The 22708-nt window shown below is 40.7% G+C and overlaps 1 protein-coding gene across 22 annotated transcripts in view; it reads left to right on the top strand.

The window, feature by feature from the left end:
- Nucleotides 1–22708, top strand: part of APBB2 (amyloid beta precursor protein binding family B member 2) — a 405899-nt gene that overhangs the window by 15293 nt on the left and 367898 nt on the right. For 6 of the 22 annotated variants that reach the window (XM_063619806.1, XM_063619800.1, XM_063619808.1 and 3 more), the window contains exon 2: nucleotides 21725–21856. The exons of 11 other annotated variants lie outside the window; for them this stretch is intronic. The gene's annotated coding sequence lies outside the window, so the exon portion shown is untranslated. The remainder of the gene's footprint in view (nucleotides 1–21724; nucleotides 21857–22708) is intronic. 5 more of the 22 variants (XM_063619810.1, XM_055246435.2, XM_063619801.1 and 2 more) reach the window with 1 other exon arrangement.

Genomic DNA, 22708 nt, shown 5'->3' with positions numbered 1-22708 from the left:
ATGATAAACAAAGTTTCTCATGTGCACTTTGGATGTGTTCCATTTACCTGTATAAACAGAAACCTTGAATCTCAAACCATTAACCATTTCCTTACTCTGAAGGGGGTAGTTTGAGAACTGGCAAATCTTCATTTATAAGGTAACTGGTTAAAGAGACTCGAGTTATCTCTGTGCATCTCTGGAGTCAGTTCTATTGAGGGTATCTGTTATGGGTTAAATTGTGTCCCCCCCAAAAATATAACTTGAAGTCCTAATACTTCATATCTGCAAATGTAACCTTATTTTGAAAAGGGTTTTTGCAGATGTTAAGGTGAGGTCATACTGGATGGAGTAGGATGGCGTCTTTAATTCCTTATGACTGGTTTCCTTATAAGAAGAGGGAAATTTTTTTTGTTTTGCTTTGCTTATCCTGTCTTGCTTTAAGCTTTAGAAGAAGAGGGATATATGGACACAGACACACAGGGAGAATGTCATATAAAGACAGACACACAGAAGGAAGACATGTGAAGATGGAGGCAGAGACTGGACTTGTGCTGCCACAAACCAAGGGATGCTTGGGGCTACCAGAAGCTTGAAGAAACAAGGAAGGGTCCTCTCCTGAAGGCTTTGGAGGGATCATGGCTCTGCCAACACCTTGATTTCAGACTTCTAGCTTCTAGAACCGAGAGATAATAAATTTTGGTTGTTTTAAGCCACCTAGTTTATAGTAGTTTCTTACAGCAGCCACAAGACACTTAATCCACAAGCCTTTGGAGTCAGTCGGCCTGCGTTTGAATCCTGGCTTTACCTTCTAATGCTGTGATCTTGGGCAAGTTATTGAACCTCATGGTGCCGCAGTTGACTCATCTGTAAAACAGGACTAAAAAGAACACCTTTTTCCTATATTTGTTTTGAGGATAAAACAATATATGTATAGCACTTTGAACAGTGCTTGCTGCTATTATATTTCAAAAACCAATTGTTTCAAAGCTAAAAGGAAATGATTTTTGATAATTCAACAAATATCTCCCGAACTTCCTCTTTAATGACAGGCCATATGCTAGCCAATAAGTGTTCATCTTGGCCCAGGCAGACAGCGTCCCTGCTCTCCTAGATCCATCAGGCGCTTATTCCTCCATTAGCATGAAGAAGAAAGACATGTTCCTTGTGGCAGCATTATGAGCAAGAGCTGGGTGTAGCCTTTCCTGTGGACTTCAGAGACATGTATTAGGGAGGTGGTGAATATGGAGCCAGACTGCTTGGGTTTACATTCTAGTTCTTGTCAGCTCTGGCCTTGAGGAGTGATAGAATTTTTGAATTATTTCTCTACCTCCACATCTGCAAAATGAAGACAATAATAGCGCCTTTCTCAGTAGGATTATTGTAAGGATTAAATGAGTTAAAATACTTAAAGTACCTAGAATAGTCAGCACTTAATGAATATTGTTATATTATCAAATGAAACCAGAAAGGCCTCAAATTTGTAAATTCATTCTTTTGCATTTTATTAAGTGTAGGGAGTTCATGCATAAATCAGATGGAGCTCTTTTCCACATAGAGCTCATAGTCGAATGGGGGAGATTTATTCGTCTACATGTTCGTGAAATAGCACATGAACAAAGAATATGGGGGTAGAAAGAAGAGTGTGATTAATTCTCCTAGGAGTATCAGGAAAAGTTGTTTTAAGATGGGTTTTGAAGGTTGAGTAGGAGTTTGCCAGGCAACAAAGGCGGAATAGAGCTTAGAGGATGTGGGAGGAAGCATCTCTAAAGACATTGGCAGGTACAGCAGACACCCAGCAGTTACAGTGCTACAAGGGTATAGACTCTGGAGCCAGGATTGAAATTCTGCCACTTACTGTTGTATGACCTTGAGCCACTTTCTTGACCTCTCTGTGCCTCTGTATGTTCATCTTTTAAGTGGGGATCACAGGCTTTGGGTAGATAACTTGGAGTGCTTAGATCAGTGCTTGGCCAAAATAAGTGCTCAGAAAATACTGGCTTTAATTAGTGTTATTATTCTTGTATTTGCTATTGTAAGATAAGCATTAAGAAGGCTCATCAAATATTTTTACTTGAGTTCAGTGATTCCTGTGGGCTTGGATAAATGCTGCGGCCCTGAGCCTATATACTCTCTTGAAAACAACTTTCACCATTTGAACACTGGTATTAAGAGGGGAAAAAATAATATGCATATTGTTCAAGCAGGAGAAAAAAGTATTAAAATAGGCCAGACATTGGCACAAAGTTGTGTACAGATTGCTGATTAGGCAAAATAAAAAAAATAAACCAGCATGTTGAGCCAACATGATTTTGTTGTTAAATCTGGTGAACCACCTGTATCTTTAAGTGATCAATTTAAAGACAGTTTTGGTTTGTTGTTAATTGTCTTCAAATTACCCAGTGACATCAGTCTATGTTCAGAGCTAATACAATTAAAAAAAAAAAACAACTGGCACTGGAGCACACCCTCCATGGTGGTGCCGCCTCACTTGGGCTGTGTTCAGAGGGGGAAAGGAGTGTATGGGATTTCTTTGGCCACACACTGCAGAGCTATGATGGCAAATGCATGATTTCAACCGTGGTCTCACTTAGTTTTATTTTTATTTTTGAAGAGGAGGGTTATTTCCAATTGTGGTTTACTTTGATCATGAAAGGAAAATGTGCTCATGATGGCAAGACTCAGGCAAAAAGAGAGTAAAAAGTAAACATCACTAGAAATTTCAACATTTGGAGATAATTGTTAACACTTGAGGTCAAACCTTCTAAGCCTCTCCTCACTTGCAAAAAAAAAAAAAAAAAAAAAAAAGCAGGGGGCTTTTCTCAACAACAGGCACAGCGAAGGCCAGCACTGGATGTGGGGCAGTGAGGTTTTGGGGGAGATGCTTAATTAAAAATCATTTTGGAAAGTTCCAGACAAAAACAGCAAAATGGTGATGGTGATAATGGAATTTTTTTGCATTAAATGTGTTTAAAATATTTGCGATAATAAGTGGCTGGGCAAAGATTACCTATGTATTCATCCAGTATGTGTTTATTGAGTACCCACTAGATGCCAGGGGTATAGTAAGTGGACACAACAGATGAAAATCTGAACTTTGGTGGCACTTGCACCCAGTGTCAGGACTACAGACAGTAACTAACCACAGTATGTAATTGACATTACAAACTGTAAGTGCTGTGATGAAAAATGAACTAGACTGGGGGATGGGTGATCAGGGGACGGGCTAGGAGGGGATGTGATTTTTCTTTTTTTTTGTTTTTGAGACGGAGTCTTGCTGTGTCGACCAGGCTGGAGTGCGGTGGTGCGATCTCGGCTCACTGCAACCTCCGCCTCCCGGGTTCACCCCATTCTCTTGCCTCAGCCTCCCTAGTAGCTGGGACTACAGGCACCGCCACCAAGCCCAGCTAATTTTTTGTAGTTTTCGTAGAGACAGGGTTTCACTGTGTTAGCCAGGATGGTCTTGATCTCTTGAGCTTGTGATCCGCCCGCCTTGGCCTCCCAAAGTGCTGGGATTACAGGGTGAGCCACCGAGCCTGGCCGGGATGTGATTTTTAAATTGAGGAGAGGACTTGAAAGAGTTGAGGGAGGATCCCCTGGGTTGTGCATATGGCAGGAAGGGGTATTCCAGGAGTGGAGGATATCAGCAGGGTGGGAATGGGGTCAGTGAGGGGAGGAGGAGCAGAGGAGTCAGAAGGATCGAAGGGTAGGGGTGAAGGTGGGAAAACACCTGTAGGGCTGTTTAGGACACGGAAAGGGCCTTGACTTTGATGCCCACGAAGATGTGAAGGCTCCAGGCAAGGGTAACAATCTAACTTACATTTTATGAGGGTCCTGTGGCAGCTGTGGTGAGAACAGACTTCGGGGTGCTGAGATGGAGCAGGGAGACCTGTGGCAAGGCTCTTGTGTGGTAATCTGGTTTGGGGAATGGTGGAGAACTGGATGCAGGTAGGAGCAGTGGAAGTGGCAAGAAATGACTGGATTCTGAATATTTGTTCAAAGTGGAGCCAGCATGGTTTGTTGATGGATTGAATGTGGGGTGTGATAGAAAGAGAGGAGTCAAGGACAATTCTGAGGATCTTAGTTGGAGCAGCTGGAAGCAGGAGGCTGCTGTGAATGGAGATGGAATGGAACCGGTTTGGGTGGGGATTTCAGCCATGGATACCATCATTTGAGGTGTTTCATCGCATCCTAGTGGTGATATGGACTGGGCAGTTGGACTTAATGAGGTTGGAGCTTAGGGGAGAGGTCTGAGAAGGGGGCTGCAGGTTTGGGAGTATAACAGTTAACCAGGGAGGGGGTGAAGATGGAGAAGACTTTCATAGCACTGTCAGGTTAGGGCTGGACAGATGAGGAAGAGCTAGCAAAGGGGGCTTGAGGAGCAGTGGCCACTAAGACAGGAGTGTGACATCTTAGAAGCCAAGCGAAGACCATGTAATTCAAGGGAGAGGTATGATCTGCTGGGTCAGATCTAAAAATAAATCACACCTCTTCTTAAACTGTAGTAATTACCACTGAAAACTTATGAGTTATCCAATATTAGGTAAATAAAAAAAGAAAAAATTAATAAAAGAAAAACGAGTGAGTGAGTGTTCCTTAGGTTTTATCTTACTTCAGTATACAGAATTGTTTTAAGTATTCAGTACAAATTCCTCTGTTCTCTCTTCCCATACCCTAGAGTCTCATTGTTAATAGTTAATAGTCTGGATAACCTTTCAGATGTGTATATTTATTTTATTTTATTTTATTTTTTGAGGCAAGGTCTTGCTCTGTCGCCAAGGCTAGAGTGCAGTGACATGATCTCACCTCACTGTGGCCATCCATCCTCAGACGATTCTCCCACCTCAGCCTCCCAAGTAGCTGGGACTACAGGCGCATGCCACCATGCCTGGCTAATTTTTGTATTTTTTGTAGAGACAGGGTTTTGCCATCTTGCCCAAGCTGGTCTCAAACTCCTGGGCTCAAGCAGTCCACCTGCCGTAGCCTCCCAAAGTGCTGGGATTACAGGCATGAGCCACTGTGACCGGCCCCAGATGTGTATATTTATTTTATCTATACCGATATCTATGTATCTGGATCTATAAATCATCTCTCTTTTTTTCTTTTTTGAGACAGAGTTTCGCTCTGTTGCCCAGGCTGGAGTGCAGTGGCGCAGTCGTGGCGCAGTCATTGCTCATTGCAGCCTTGAACTCCTGGGTTCAAGCAGTCTTCCTGCCTCAGCCCACCGAGTAGTTGGGAAGACAGGCACACACCATCACACTCAGCTGATTAAAACAATTTTTTTTTTTTTTTTGTAGGGATGCGGTCTCACTGTGTTGCCCAGAATGGTTTCGAACTCCTCAAAGATTGGGCTCAAAGTTCGGGCTCAAGTGATCCTCCTGCCTTGACCTCCCGAAGTTCTTGGATTACAAGCTTAAGCCACTGTGCCTGGCCTAAATTTCACTCTTAACAAAATATTTCAAATATACAAGTAATCTAAAAAGTAGGGACTAATGTTCTAGATACTGATATTCCTACCACATCCATCAGAAAAGAAATGCGAGCACTGTTCTAGATGTTTTAGGATTTATCTTTACTTCTTCATTATTGCAGTTATTTTTACTATCTTTATTTGTGCCATTCAACATACACCCTCGTACAACTACTTGCTAGTGTGAGTGCATGGGTGTGTTTTCTCTCTCTCTCTCTCCCTCTCTGTCTCTACCCAGACTCTTCTACCCTGCCTGGGGCTATCCTATGTTTTTCAGACAGTTGCTGTAACAGCAGCAATGGTGGTTCTGCATCCAGCTAGGTCCTGGGAGACCTGCAGAAGTAGTGATGCAGAAAACAGCAGCCTCTGCAAGGAACATGTTAAGCTCACTGATAAAAAGTAGCTTAGGGGAGTCCCTGGTTTCCACTCGGAGAGCTCAGGAGTGCCTGTGGGAGTACCGTGGTCTAGGGGTAGGACTGAGGTTTTGGTGCGCTTCAGTTCTTGCTGCAGATCCTAGCTTTGTCACAAGCTGTGACCTTGGACAAGTGACCTAAGCTTTATGCATCCCAGCTTTCTTCGTCCAGAGGACTGAAAATAGTAATTCCCTCCTTGAAAGGTTGTTGTGGGGCTTATAGGAAATAACATATGTAAAGTGCCTAAGAGGCCTTTCACAGAGTATGTGCCAGTTACATTTGTTCTTTTTCCAGGTCTTTATCATCTTTTCCCTATTTTACTGTTAAGTTAGTTGGTGGACAAAAAAGATTGAGAGGTACATTATTTAAATAAATATGCTTTGGTTATCTATAACGCGATATTGAAGTTAGACAATTTTAGCGCATAAAATAGGTGAACTGAAACTAGAGCTCAACCAGTTTTTGCTTTTGTTTTTTTTTTTTTTTTTTTTGAGACGGAGTCTCGCTCTGTCGCCCAGGCTGGAGTGCAGTGGCGCGATCTCGGCTCACTGCAAGCTCCGCCTCCCGGGTTCACGCCATTCTCCTGCCTCAGCCTCTCCGAGTAGCTGGGACTACAGGCGCCCGCCACCACGCCCGGCTAATTTTTTGTATTTTTAGTAGAGACGGGGTTTCACCGTGGTCTCGATCTCCTCACCTCGTGATCCGCCCTCCTCGGCCTCCCAAAGTGCTGGGATTACAAGTGTGAGCCACTGCGCCTGGCCTTAAATTTTTTTTTAAGATTCCACATATAAGTGAGATCATGCGGTATTTTTCTTTCCATGTCTGGCATAATATCACTTAGCATAATATCTTCTAGGTTCATCCATGTTGTGGCCAATGGCAAGATCCCCTTTTTTAAGGCAGAGTAATATTCTGTTGCATGACTATACCACAGTTTCTTTATCTGTTCCTTTGTAGATGGACACTTAGGTTGTTTCCGTGTCTTGGCTATTGTAAGTAATCCTACAATGAACATGGCAGTGCAGATATCTTAATGAGATGGTGATTTCATTTCCTTTGGGTATATGCCTGGAAGAGGGATTGCTGGCTCCTATAGTGGTTCTGTTTTGAGTTTCTTTGGTAACTTCCATACTGTTTTCCATAATGACTACACCAGTCTATATCCCGCCAACAGTGTACAAATGTTCCCTTTTCTCCACACCTTCAACAGCATTTGTTATCTCTTGACTTTTTTGACAACAGCATTCCTAATGGGTGTGAGGTGGTACCTCATAGTGCTTTTAATTTCAATTTGCATTTCCTTGATGATTAATTGATGTTGAGTTTCTTTTCATATATCTGTTGGCCATTTTTATGTCTTCTTTTGGAAAAATGTCTATCCAGGTGACTTATCATTTTTTTATCAGGTTATTTATTTTTCTACTATTGAGTTGTATGAGTTCTTTATAAATTTTGGATAGTTACCACCATGTCAGGTATATGGTTTGTAAATGCTTTTTCCCAGTCTCATAGGTTGCCATTTCATTTTGTTAATTGTTTTCTTTGCTGTGCAGAAAAGGTTTTGATGTACTTTGATGTAGTCCCATTTATTAATTTTTGCTTTTATGACCCAGGCTTTTGGTGTCATATCCAAAAAATCATTGCCAAGGCCAGTGTTAAGGAACTTTTCCCCTGTGTTCTCTTCTGGGAGTCTTTATGGTTTCGGGTATTATGTTTAGGTCTTTTATCCATTTTGAGTTGATTTTTATGTATGGTGTAAGATAAGGGTCCAGTTTTATCCTTCTGTGTGTGGAAATACAGTTTTCCTAGTACTGTTTATTGAGGAGACTATCCTTTCCCCATTGTGTCTTCTTAGTGTGCTTGTGAAATATTGGTTGACTCTATAGAACCATCTTCTTTCACACTCGGATTTTTAAAGGAGGGTTGGGGGAGAAATAAAAATAAATGAATGCATAGAAATAACTTTAAAAAGATTTGATAGCTGTTGATGTTGTCAGTGGACACCAGGCTGGGCAGGGGAATTAGACTGTGGCAGATTGTTCATAACCTAGCCACGTGGTTTGATTATGTTAAGCACATAGGCATTAATAAGGGGGAGAGAAGGCCGTTTATTGGTTAAAGTGGACAAAGGAGGAAAATACATGTGGTAGAAGTTGTCCACCCTCCTCATCCTCCCCACTCCAGTCCTCTGTTCCCATGAGTGAAATATTTTATCAGTCTGAGAATTCCCCTTCCTGGATAGGCAAGGCTGCTGTCAGTGAGATGTTTTTGACCTCTTGGGTGTGACCTGACTCCACTGGGTCCCTGCCAAGCTCCTCCTCAGGGAGAATTGAATTGATCAGGTTGGGTCTCAAAGCATGGTCCACATGGGAAATGATGGGCCAACCACAGCCCTCTCTGGTTTTTCTTCTGCTAGCCTTTTTGCTGCTCTCATTCATCAGAAACAGCAGACCAGTGTTGGTCCATTTCTTCAAAGCTCCTTAATCAGAAGTAGAGGATTAGCTTTCTTTGGCTTTTTTCCTTTCAGATCTTCTTAAAGTGTTTCACTTTGTATTGGCACAACCACTTTATGTTACTTTGGAGGTAAAGTTTAGCTGACTCCAGGAGTCAAGCCGTATTTTTATGGCCAGGTATATGTGATTAGTATGAAGTTGTCTCATGCGTAATCTATGCAACGAAATACACTCAGTGTCCAAACCTAATAATACAAAGGTGGATGCGTTTCCCTTTTCCATGCTGGATACTTGCTCTTCTTTTCCTACCTCTTCTGAGGAGATAATCACAGAACTTTAAGAAATAGCCTTTGTAGCTGGGTGCAGTGCCTCGCTCCTGTAATCTCAGTGCTTCGGGAGGCTGAGGCAGGTGGATCACAAAGTCAAGAGTTCGAAGACCAGCCTGGCCAACACGGTGAAACCCTGTGTCTACTGAAAATATAAAAATTAGCCGTGTGTGGTGGTGGGCGCCTGTAATCCCAGCTACTCGCGGGCTGAGGCAGAGAATTGCTTGAACCCGGGAGGTGGAGGTTGCAGTGAGCCGAGATCGTGGCACTGCACTCCAGCCTGGGCGACAGAGCAAGACTCCGTCTCAAAAAAAAAAAAAAAAAAAAAAAAAAAAAAAAAAAAAATAGCCTATGTAGGAAATTCTTTTGATATGGTGAGTATTAGAAAGCAAATATACTACAATGAAATAATACTAAGCAGTATGTTAAGCTGTGGGACATTTTTATTTCTTCAAGGATGATAACAGTGGGGGATTATCAACTTTCTAATGAAAAAAATAATAGCATGTGTAAGATTGGACCTATTTGAATAATTAAATATTAATGAAAGAAGATGTGACTTTTTATTTTTAGCCATGAATTTTTAAGGGACTTCTATTTGAAGGCATGCTGAATTGTTTACTAAATTCAGGAAACAGTTACGGATTTTCAATCCTGTGCTGGGGCAATGTGCAGGTGCTTAGGAGACAAAAGAGAATGGGCCCCAGGCTTGTCTCCCAGGGGTTCACAGACAATAAGTGTTATTGTGGAGAAAGCTGTTCCTGTAACACAGAGGAGGGATCAGTTAGTTTTGTCTGGGGTGTTAGAGAAAGAAGAAGAAAGGAAATGACTTACTATGTAAGGACCACAGTTCTATGGCTGAAGAATCTGAGCCGTGTCCAGAATACTTGGCTAATGACTTCCTCAGGAGAGAGAAATATACAGCTGTTTACTTGTACTGAGGACTTTAGTTTGTTGAGATGCTTTTATTGCTTGATTTTTTTGAAGTGAGGCTGTTTTATTGTTAGGTAGCAGTGGCCAGAGAGCTGTTGGAGGGGATTTACTGTCACTGTAATGCTCTAGGGCTGGGAGACTTTTATTTACTCATTAACCTTTTTACATTAAGGGAAAGCACACAGATCTTAGGTGTACTGCTTGATTTTTCCATATATATGCACCTGTTTAGCTATTACCCAGGTCAAGATGGATAACATTCCTATCCCTCCTGTCGCCTCCCTCTTGCCCCTTGCAGACAGTATCCCTCCCATTGTATCTTTATCACTGTAGGCAAGTGTTCCCTCTTTGAACTTGGTGTAAATGGAATCATGAAGTGATTTCAGTATGTGCTTTCATTCTGACCACGTCTGTGCAACCATCCACGTTGTTGTGAGTAGCAACAGCTCGTTTTTTTCCCACTGTATATATTATATGAATATACTTCAGCCTATCCACATTACTGTTGACAGATGTTTGGTTTTCCAGTTTATGGCTACTGGGAATAATGGTGCTATGAATATTCTTGTATTTGCCTTTGGTAGACACTTACCAGGCATTTCTGTTAGGTATATTCTTAGGAGTAGGATTGCTGAATTGTAAGGGATACGTAAGTTGTTTAATAAAGTCTTCCAAATTGGTGGTTCCAGTTTATATTCCTGCTAGCCATGTATGTTGCCACCACTTTTTTCTTTTTTTGAATTGAGACGGGGTCTCACTGTCACCTAGGCTGGAGTGCAGTGGCATGATCTTGGCTCACTGCATCTGTGCCTCCTGGGCTCAAGCAAACCTCCCGCCTCAGGCTCCCTAGTAGCCCAGACTACAGGCACGTGCCACCACACCCTGCTAGTTGCCACCACTTTTAACCCTGTTAGAACTGCCTGTGTTCCTTACCATGGTTCACATAAGCATCCCCACACTCACAGGCACTGTTTTAGTCTGTTCAGGCTGCTGTAACAAAATACCCTAGACTGAGTGACTTAAACAACAGACACTTCTCACAGTTCTGGAAGCTGGAAAACATTCGAGATGAAGGTGCTGGCAGGTTAGGGTCCTGCTTTCTGGCTCATAGATGGCCATCTTCTCACTGTGTCCTCCCATGGCAGAAAAGGGCCAGAGAGCTCATAGAGGATCTTTTGTAAGGGCACAAATCCCACCTATGAGGGCTGTACCCTCATGATCTAATCACCTCTTAAAGACCCCACCTCCTAGTACCATCCTCCAACACATAAATTTTGGAGGGGAACAAACATTCAGTCTGTAACAGGCACCACAGCTGGAAATCTTCCTGCCCCTTTAAGATTCTTTTCTTTTACTTCATGGAGGTAGCTCATCAACAGGGCTGGAAATGTCTCTGGAACCTGTTTTCTTTTTCAGTCCCCAGATGTCTTCATTTTTTTTCTCACCTTGATGATGGCAAAGCCTGCTAATTGGTTGTTCTATCTCCAGATTTTCTTTTCTACAAGCCAACCTCCAAATGTTCCCCTAGAATAGAAAGATACATAACTAAAAGCACCTATCACAGTTTATAGGCACTTTAATGTGAATTGAATGGAAATCTGATTTAAAACTGGCTGTATTATAAAGTCTAAACTCTTGCATAAATATGTATTAGAAGGAGTTAAGGAGTAATGATTTTTCATTCTATTGGGGATCTCATTTGGGAAAAATATAAATACATAAATCTCTATAGATATATATGTATATATACACATATATACATACATGCATACATAGAGACTTTTTTCCTTTGCCTCTGCAGTAAGATTTGGGTTACAAAAGAAGCTAAAGTACAAATGGATAACTCATGTCATATAAATGAATTGAGAGTACTGTCTATTTAAGGATCTTTCAGTTTAAATTTTAAAAGTTTTGGTTGATAATAATAAATAACTCTTGGTTGGCACTTCACAGTTTATGAATGTGTGTGTACGTAAGTATCTGTGTTGCTTATTTAATTCTTACAGCAACGATGTTCAATAGATAGTATTACAGTATTCTTTTTTGCAAATGAGGAAATAGGGTCTCTGATGAACTGAACAACTCGTCCAGGGTAACATGAATAGTACTTGATGGTTTGGTAAAGATAACAAAGCCTTCTGAATTCATAGCACATGGTCATTAAATTCATTTATATCGTATCTGTATATGACTTCTGTAGATAAGCTCTGAACTTCTGTGAATTGAGAAGGCTTTGTTATCTTTACCAAACCATCAAGTACTATTCATGTTACCCTGGACGAGTTGTTCAGTTCATCAGAGACCCTATTTCCTCATTTGCAAAAAAGAATACTGTAATACTATCTATTGAACATGGTCGCTGTAAGAATTAAATAAGCAACACAGATACTTACGTACACACATACACATTCATAAACTGTAAAGTGCCAACCAAGAGTTGTTAGTGTGTATAATATTAGCCTGTTGGTACAACTGTGTATTATTAATGTTTGTTTTTCTCAAATTTAAAATACTTATCTTTTTTCATGTTGTAAAAATGTCATGGTTTTTAGTAGGAAACACAACAATAAATAATGAAGTATAAAAAGCCAATTTTAAAAAAATCACCTGAAATCCCACCGTTTTGATAGGTGTTACATTTTAATATTTGGCAAGTAAAGGACTGCTGCCCTTTGCTACCTGAGATCTTATTTTGTATCATTGTATCTTCACTTCATTAGGAAAACAATTCTTACAGAAGCTCATCTCTGACCTAATTTTATTTCTTTGCTGGGGTTGTTTGCTAAAACTTGAAATAATCTTAAATGAAAAGACAAAATACAAAATAGCATTCTCATATTGATGATTCCTACATGTGTGCAGAAGCTAGGAATTTTAGTGATAAAATTAAGTTCTTTGTTGCTATGCATCTTAAATATTTGTTTGCGTTTCAGAGGAATATATAGTGCAGTCAAATGCATGGATTTGGAGTCTGACAAGTTTAGGTATCAGCTCTGGCTTCATCATATCCTAGTTGTAGGGCATTGAGCATGTTTCTCGATTAATACCTACCTGATAGGGTTGCTGTGAACACCCAATAGTGCAAAAGTAGTTGTAGTTAGTAATAATAATAGTGCTGTATTAAATGCATTTTTTACTCATGATATTTTCAATTTATGATGGGTTTATTGCAATGTAAGTCAAGGGTATCAGTAATGATGGTGCTTTATTTATAGTCAACAGTAATTTATTTCCAAATAAAGTAGAGATCTGTACTTCAGCAGTGATAATACTGAGTGTTTCCATAGGATTGTATAGACTCTTCATTTTTTTGAGTGAAACAGTTGTTGACATAGTGTAAGGGTTGACACATTATATTTTGGAACTTCTTGGAATCTGCTTAATGGCAAACAGGTAGCTGAGAACTGAAGGTCTTAGCTGCAAAGTGAGCATACACACACAGCCCTGCAAAGCTAGGTGCATACCAGACAAGTGAATACATACTAATTATTATCCTACCTTGGGTAGTAATAGAATTGTAGCTTCAGGCACTATTTAAGACCTAGCTTTTTAAGCTGGCAAAATAGTGACTACTATTTTTAGTTCAATTTCTGCTCTTTAAAAAAACATAATATACTACTTGCTACTCCTGGATGGTTTTATGTATTTTAATTAATGTTATCTTACTGCATTTGTACCCTGAGGCTGCTTTAGTGAAAGATATAATTTCAGAAGGCTGATGAAATTAGATAGGTCTGACTAGGAAGACTCTGTTATTCATATTTATGGTTATAAAATATTTCGGGTACATCTATGTAAGACATTCTTGTGCTATAAACATACAGACACTGTTGTGAATCAATTTGCCTTAGAGTGTGGTAGAGTAGTTACAGACCAGTATAGTAGCTCTAGTGTGGGGGTGATTTGTTTTTGTTGGGGGTGTTTTTGGTATTAAACATGACTTTACATTTTTCACTTGAAATCTCATCATGCAATGCTATGTAAAGAAATGAAAGTAATTCTAAACCAAACACACTTAACACTCTCAGCTTTATTACTTTATAGTCAGACTTAACACATTCTGATGGAATTGGCATGAGGTACGTGACCAGGTAGAAATCAGCTTTATTTGGTCTAAATGACTAGCTGGTTATAGGGCATGGAAAATCTATTTTAAATCACTTTCCAGAGCCAAGTGCAATTAAAATGTTGCAATAAAGTGAAGGCCAATTCTCTGAGAAAGAAAAAAAATACTATTTTGAATGAAAAAAATACTATTTTATTTGACATGGTCAATAAAGAAGAAAAGCTGTAATAAACTATTTATAATGATAACGTGCAGAGCAGAGTTTTCTTTGAAATGGGAGTTAAGAATTAACATAAAGGTGTCACAGAGTGATTGAACAGTTACTATACAGCATATTCCCTACCTTAAAGGTTAGGGTCCTGAAACCCTCTTTATGGTAGATCTTGTGGTTGTGACATTTGAAATCTTAGGGGGAAAGGTCATGGGCATCAAGAGAAGAAGTGAACCTTAGGAAAACTTAGTACACATTGTTTTTAAGATTCTCTGAAATCAATAGCAATGTGCACTTTAGAAACCTCACACAGTGTCATTGTAATGCTGTGTATTCCTTTTGCTTTGCGATACATAATAACCGTATTAAGATGCTTTTGTTGTATCCAGGGGCCAGTCATCTGTCCAAATACTTATTGCCCTTTCTTCCTTCCGCTCTCCTTCCTCCATCCATATATTTCCATTCAATCATTTCTCCTTTCCTACGAGGTGCCATTTTAGGCTTTGGGGGTACAATGAAACAAAGTTCCTGCCCTCAGTAAGATTACACTCCAGTGAAGGGAGATAGATAATTGTCTCAGGTTGGATTCTCCACAGGCGGACACTGAAATGGAGTTTGGGAAGCAGGATGTTTATTTGCGATCAATTCCTGTGAACAGGAGGTGGAAGGAGGATTGTGCAGGGGAAAGCTGAGCTGTGATGCAGGTTTGACGGAGTCTCTGCCAACCTTCCAGAGAGCTCTGCAGTGAGTGTCACCTCTCAGAGTGTCCCACACTGAGGTGTGGACTACCTTGGGAAGGATGTGACCTCAGGCAGGTGAGGCTGCGCTCTGTAGCCAAGGCTGACCCCAAGGAACTGAGTCATGGACGCTGTTTACTTGCATTTGCTCAGCAAGTTCTTTGTTTATTGGGGATCCAGCAATGCATCTCCCAGTCTGCCACAATAAGTACTTAAAGTACCTGGTGGTGACACACAATGGAGAAAAATACAGCAGATGAGGGGGACAGACAGTGTTGGAGGGAGGAGAAGGCCTTAAGGAGCTATTTAAACAGAGGTCTAAAGGAATTAATGGCTCTGGGGCAGAGTGGTCTAAGCCCAGGGAAGAGCTAGAGCAAAGGCTAGACATGAGCCTGGCCTATTGGAGGAAGAATAAGGGGGCCAGTGTGTGAGCTAGGGTATGAGCATGTAGGGTCTTTTGGCCATTATCCTTTTTTTATCCTTTTATGAGGTGGTGTATTACTTTGCTAGGGCTGCTGTAACAAACTACTATAAACTGGGTGGCTTAAACCAGGGGTCTTCTACCCCAGCCAGGGATACTGGTCTGTGGCCTGTTAGGAACTGGGCCACACAGCAAGAGGGGAATGGCAGGCCAGCGAATGAAGCTTCATATGTATTTACAGCCGCTCCCCATGGCTCTCATTACCGCCTGAGCTCTGCCCCCGTCAGATCAGTGGTGGCCTTAGATTCTCTAAGGAGCACGAACCCTATTGTGAATTGCACATGTGAGGGATCTAGGTTGTACGCTCTTTATGAGAATCTAATGCCTGATGATCTGTCGCTGTCTCCCATCACTCCCAGATGGGACCATCTAGTTGCAGGAAAACAAGCTCAGGGCTCCCATTGATTCCACATTGTGATGAGTTGTATAATTATTTCACTATAAATTACAATGAAATAATAATAGAAATAAAGTGCACAATAACTGTAATGTGCTTGAATCATCGTGAACTGCCCCCTCCCACCCCCTGCAACTCCCCCAGTCCACAGAAAAATTGTCTCCCATGAAACAACTTCTTGGTGCCAAAAAGGTTGGGGACAACTGGCTTAAACAACAGAAATTGTTGTTTTACAGTTCTGGAGGCTGGAAGTCTGACTCAGGTTATTGGTAGAGTTGGTTCCTTCTGAAGATCATGAGAGAGAGAGAATCTGTTACATCCCTCTCTCCTAGCTCTTGGTGGTTTCCTGGTAATATGTGGCATTCCTTGGCTTATAGATCTCTGCCTTCATCTTCACATGGTGTTCTCCCTATGTATGTGTCTCTGTGTCCGAATTTTCCCTTTTTATAAGGACATCATTCATATTGGAATTGGGGCCCACCTAAATGACCTCATCTTAACTAATTACATCTGCAATGACATTATTTCTGAATAAGATCACATTCTGTGGTACTGGAGGTTAAGAATGTAACATATGAATTTTTGAGGGACATAGTTCAACCTATAATGGGGGAAAGCCATCAATGGGTTTTGAGCAGAGGAATGATGCGATCCAACTTAGGTTTATGAAGGATCACTGTTTTGTGGAGAATACAATGAAAGGAGGAAGCAGAGTCATTGTAAAAAGCCAGGCGAGACAATGGTGATTGCTGGGCCAGGGTGCTAGAAAGGGTGGTGGTGTGGACAGGTTCCAGATATAAGGTACAGCTGATAGGATTTCCTTATAAATTAGGTATGGACTGAGAGAGAGAAAAAGAGAATGTAAGCATAGACAAGGATGGCTCTCCTGGACAACTGGAAGAATGGAATTGCCATTTACTGAGGTGGGCAAGGTCTTGGAAGAAGCCAGTTTGGAGGTACCATTAGGAATTTGATTTAGGACTTAGGTTTCTGATGCTTCTTAGACATTGGTATGGTTAGGCTTTGTGACCCCACCCAAATCTCATCTTGAATTGTATTCCCCATAATTCCCACATGTCAAGGGAGAAAGTAGGTAGAGGTAATTGAATCATGGGGGTGGTTTCCCCATGCTGTTCTCATGGTAGTCAGTGAGTTCTCACAATATCTGGTGGTTTTATAAGGGGCTCTTCCCCCTTGGCTTGGCACTTCTCCTTCCTGCTGCCTTGTGAGGAAGATGCCTTGCTTTCCCTTCACCTTCTGCCATGATTGTAAGTTTCCTGAGGCCTCCCAGCCATGCTGATCTGTGAGTCAATTAAACGTCTTTCCTTTATAAATTACCCAGTCTCAGGCAGTTCTTTATAGCAGTGTGAAAGCAGATTAATATAGATATTCATGTGATGATATTGAATAGGCAGTTGGATATATGAGAGATTCTGGAATCCAAAGTTCAAAGAAGTTTCGGCTGGAAATGTGATTTGACAGGCGGCTGTGTTCACCACTATACCACCAATACTGGAGACGTGATTTGTAAATCATGAATTTGTAGAAGGTATTTGAAGCTAGGAGATTAACCAAGGTTACCTTGGTGAGATCACCAAGAAGGCAGGTACTGAATGTTTCCAGTTAGAGTAATCATTCAGTAGAATGAAGGTTCAAATTGACCATTGGCTTTGGCAACATGGAGGCCGTTGGTGATCTTGACAAGCAGTTTTGATAGAATGGTAGGAATGAAAGCCTGACTGGAGTGAGCTCAGTGGGAGGAGAGAAATGGAGACTGTAAATATAGACAGCCCTTGACTTTACAACTGTCTCTCCCATGTTCATCCTGGAGATGCGGAGTCACTAGGATGCTAGAGATGGAAAGATCTTTATATGACCTTCTTAGAAGGGAAGTTAGGTACTTCTCAGGCCTCCTTTTCTGTTACAAGGTTATTTAACTGCACAGAGTAAAGATGACTTCATGCCAAAGTATGTTATGGTAGTCCCTTTCTTTTTCCTTTTTTTTTTTTTGAGACAGTTTTGTTCTTGTTGCCCAGGCTGGTGCAATGGCGTGATCTCGACTCACTGCAATCTCCGCCTCCCAGGTTCAAGCGATTCTCCTGCCTCAGCCTCCTGAGTAGCTGGGATTACAGGCATGTGCCACCATGCCAGGCTAATTTTGTATTTTTAGTAGAGACAGGGTTGCTCCATGTTGGTCAGGCTGGTCTCGAACTCCTGACCTCAGGTGATCCACTCTCCTTGGCCTCCCAAAGAGCTGGGATTATAGGCGTGAGCCACTGCGCCCGGCCATACTAGTCCCTTTCGAGCAAGTTTTAGCTCCTTTCTTCCTAACAGGATAGTATATTAATACTGAGTTCTTAAGGGGTGAGTAAGAGTGTGTTAGGCTTACGTAGAATTAGTCATGAAGTCATAAGGAAAGAAATATTTGACCTAAAAGGATGTTTGTCTGTGATTCGCTTGCATGAATAAAGAAAATGAAGAAATTATACATAATTAGCTCTTGGGATAATTTACATCCAAAAACAATTTTAAGCACATTTCAATTTCCTCTTTCACGTATCTTAAAATCAAGAGTTATAAGCAAAGTATAATTAACCCACTTGATTTTCATCGTCTCTCATCCAAGGTAAGGGAGCAGAAGACCCAAAAAGGCAACCGAAAGAGTAGCATGAAACGAAAGGGCCCTTGAGTTGTAGCCTTGCCCCCCGGCAACTTCCCCAACACCCCACAATGGCTTGGTGAAACAGTTTAGGAAAAACTCTGTGCCTGCTGGAATTGAATGTGGGTGAAGGTGTGAACTTAAGCTTTCAGGAAAACCTGTGCAATTGCATAATCAAAGGAGATATTAAATGTTTAGTTTCTACAAGGCCATATTAGCTCTTAAAAAGATTTTTAAAATGTAATTGATGGGATTAAATTTGATCACTGACGTTCTTGCTCTTTTGAAGAGAGCACCTATTCTGTTAACCCATAGGATTCATTTTACCAAATGTGATTATTTTTTTTGAGATGAAAGGGACTTCTTTCAGGGGTTCATTCTTCTCCACTGAGTTCACAGAGGGAAAAAAGGAAGTGGAATTGAACTATACAATGAAAACAGCTTTGGATTTAATACAAGAGAAGCTTTTCTTAATGAGGCCTCTTGAGGATGGTCATAGTGTAGGATTTGTAAATCATTCCCTTGTAGACAATTAAGATAAAGTGATCAGGAGTCCTTGAAGGTGAGAGGTCATTCTGGTCCACTAGAAGACACAAGAAAACATGTGGCCACATTTACTGTTTAGTAGTTTTTGTTTTTGTTTTAGAGACAGGGTCTTACTCTGTCACCCAGGCTGGAGTGCAGTGGTGCGATCATAGCTCACTGCAGCCTTGACCTCCTGGGCTCAAGTGATCCTCCAGCCTCCCCCTCCCCCTCCTCCACCATCAAGTAGTTGGGACTACACGCATGTACCACCACTATGACTGGCTAATTCAATTTAATTTAATTTTTGTTTGTTTGTTTGTTTGCAGAAACAGGGTCTAGCTAAGTTTTACAGGCTGGTCTTGAACTTCTAGCCTCAAGCAGTCCTCCCGTCTCCCCCTCTCATGGGGCTGGGATTACTGAGGTGAGCCACTGTGTCCAGCCAAGTTTACTCTTAAGGACCCTGAATCAAGCACACATAACCCCACCTTCATGCAGGTTTACTTCGATTCATTCGGGATTCATAGGACCATGGTGTTTAAAAAGCATTTGTGTCCTTGTAAGAGATAGTGAGGGAGGGGTCAGGCATGCTGCCTTACATTGATGGAAGCTCTTCACTAATCCAAACCTTTGCCCACAGAGACAAATGATTTCTCAGGTTTGTGTCTGTTCTGAGAGCCGTTTTGTTCCTGTGCTTTCCCTTTTTGTCTTATCTGTTATTGGTCTCTTAAATTCAGCATTGAAATTTAAGTATGAAAGAAAGAGAAGGATTAGTTGGATCTTGTTTGTATTAAATTCTCTAATGAGTTAACATGTTATCAAGTACCATTTTGTTTGCTTTCCCTGAGGTTTTAAAATATTATTTCCAAGATAAGATTCCCAGGCAGCTGTCTTCCTTACTTCTGAATTTATATATAATCTAGTGTTATTAACCCTTTGTAGCTCTCTTTTATGCCAGTATGTGTCTGTTTTTGGAATTTTTAAATAAAGCAAGCTGTGTTAAATATTCACAGAATCGATTTTCACTTGCTTAAAGTCTTTAGTGATTTATCTTCAGGGAGTATTAATACGGCAGTAATTCTGCATTACATTTCTTGTACCAACATTTAATTGATACTATATTTCATGAGGATTATTGCAGGTTTATTGCTGTTATATTTAGAGTTGTGGTTCTGGGCTGGTAATCTAGAAGCGTGAGATTCCCAAATCTGTTGTTTCCATTTTAATGGTGTGTTCTTTTGAGCTGACAAGTTTGAGAAGGGCTGTTAACTATTTAACAGACCTGATAGATAAAAACTATTTTAGCAGAGTAGACCTGGGGATACTTTGCCTGTGTATGTTGTGTGAATCTGTTTTTTTACATGACGGTAGATGAATTGAATCTATACATATTTTTAAATTGATAAATATGTTGATATGATTTATGTTAGGTATTAGTGTTTGATTTACTTCCCAATTGAGGTACCTGGGACATCTCAGTCTGTGTGAATGGCAGCAGTTTTACTGTGTTTTAAAACAGGTTAATTTACATTGTTGTTCTCTTTGAGAAACTTCAGTAGTTTCTCAGAACATTAGAACACAGTTCTCCTTGGAACTTCACACTGTATGACACTTAGCAAGTGTTCATCATTGTATTGAAAGAACAAATACATGTCTATACAACAGAAAACTTTTTGTTAACGAGTAAATGGATGTCTGTTCAATAGATGTGACACATATACAACACACTGGTGGACCCTCAAGGAGGAAGGAGAGTTTGCCTATCAATCACAGTCCTTAATAAATATTTGTTTAATGAATGAAAAGTAGGAAAAGAGGTATGAGGCAGTTCTGGGTGGGTGGAAGGGAAGAGTAAAAACTGGAGAGGCAGAAAAGTACAAGACAAGGTTACGGCTCAAGTATTTGTATTGGATTTAACCCAGGCAGCAGAATGTTCTGAAAGGAACCCCAGACTAGGAGTTAACACACTTGGGTCTTTGCCACTTATTAAGAATGTGGTCTTGGGTGACTCAGTGAACTTTTGGGCCTTGGTTTTCTCATCTGCTCTGGCTTCCTTCCCCAAAAGCTTACCATGAAGGTCAGATGAGAAAATTTATGAGAGAATGTTTTGCAAACCCCGAAGGGTCATCCATATTAGATGGTGATGTGAGCCTTGATAGAAGATGAGGTTCATTCATCCAACAAATGTTTACTGAGCACCTGCCCCAGGCCATGCACTGTGATAGATGGTGGCATTACAGTGGAGGGTAAAAGACACACCTTATCTCCTGGCTTTTGTTCTAGTGGGTGAGAAAGATATTAATCAGTCACTCAAATAGAGAATTACATACTGTTGTAAGTACTTTAAAATACAGTGTACCAGAGGCTCATTCTAGTCTGGGTGGGCTTGAGGCTTATCCTGTAGATGTATGTAGAGATTTTAAAGATCCTTAGTAGCAGTGACTTAAACCCAACATTGCTTTAGGAAGTTTAATCTATTTAGCTACCTGTAGGATAGATTGACAAAGGATTGGAGTCTGGAAGAATAAGAAAGTTACTGTACTGTATATATATATTTTTTTCTTTACTTGGAATTGTCTTGATGTTTTGTTTAATATTGATACATGTGGGTAAGGTTTTCTGGAGTCTTGATGTTTATATGGTTTGCATTTGGTGTATTAGTGAACATCTATTTTTAGTTAGACATGAAGTTGTTTATCATAAAGTATTAGTAAATGCTTATGTAGGTTCTTCTGTGTGTGAGACACTGTACTTAGTGCTTCATATATATAGGTTGAGCATCTGTATTCTGAAAATCTGAAATCCAAAGTGCTCCAAAATCTGAAACTTCTTGAGCGCTGACATGGTGTTGAAAGGAAATGCTCATTGGAGCATTTTGGATTTCAGATTTTTGGATTATGGATGCTCAACTGGTAAGTATAATGCAAATATTCTCAACTATGAAAAATCTAAAACAGGAAACACTTCTGGTCTCAAGCATTTTGGGTAAGGGATACTTACCCTGTATTAACTCGTATTAACTCCCAACAACCGCTCTTGAGACCATGTTATTCAACCATATTGTCCTCATTTTACAGACAAGGAAACTGAAACTTGCCAGGCTGTGCAGCTAGTAGGTGGGACTTGGACCCAGACCAGGTGTGTGTCCATCGCTGCATTATCATCTCTTCATAAAACAAAGAATGTAATACTGTATGAACGAAGATAAGGTAACCTTTAAATAACCACTGTGAATCCCTTTGTTTCAATATATTTCATTCCTCCTGATTTTTAAAATAAATATTTGTTGCTGGGCGCGGTGGCTCATGCCTGTAATCCCAGCACTTTGGGAGGCCGAGATGGGCGGATCACAAGGTCAGGAGATCGAGACCATCCTGGCTAACATGGTGAAACCTCGTCTCTACTAAAAATACAAAAAAACATTAGCCGGGCGTGGTGGCGAGTGCCTGTAGTCCCAGCTACTCGGGAGGCTGAGACAGGAGAATGGCGTCATCCTGGGAGGCAGAGCTTGCGTGAGCTGAGGTCATGCCACTGCACTCCAGCCTGGGTGACAGAGCAAGACTCCGTCTCAAAAAAAAAAAAATAAAAAAAAAAAATAAATATTTGTTAATTACAAAATTAAGAACAAAACCTATTTTAAAGCAAAAATTTTTTTATGTTACAGTTTGCATTTTACAATGCAGAATGAGAAAAGCATGGTAGTTTTTGATACTGCTTTCAGGGCTGCATAGCTCCCCATTTTTCCCTTTGTTTTCATAACCAGAATAACTGTCAGCTGAGTCAGTGAGTGTCCAAAACTGTTCACTGTGGTGGATCTTGTTTGCCTCCTGTCTTTCACTGCCCAGAAAAGCTTCAGTTCTGTATTAACTGTGCATTTTAGTTCTAGGGCAGAAAAGTCTTAGAGCAGATAGCATCTGTGGTATGTACTTAAACTGACCCTCTGAATTCACAGATGGGAACCACAAAATGAAGGCAACCACTTTCCATGGTGTTAATTATCGGCAGAGCCAGAACCAAAGAGCAGGACCCAGGACATCAGCCCAGTTTCCCCCATGGCCTAT

Source organism: Symphalangus syndactylus, chromosome 16 (assembly GCF_028878055.3).
Source record: "Symphalangus syndactylus isolate Jambi chromosome 16, NHGRI_mSymSyn1-v2.1_pri, whole genome shotgun sequence".
Lineage (NCBI taxonomy): Eukaryota > Metazoa > Chordata > Mammalia > Primates > Hylobatidae > Symphalangus > Symphalangus syndactylus.
This window is presented reverse-complemented; position numbering and strand designations above follow the sequence as displayed.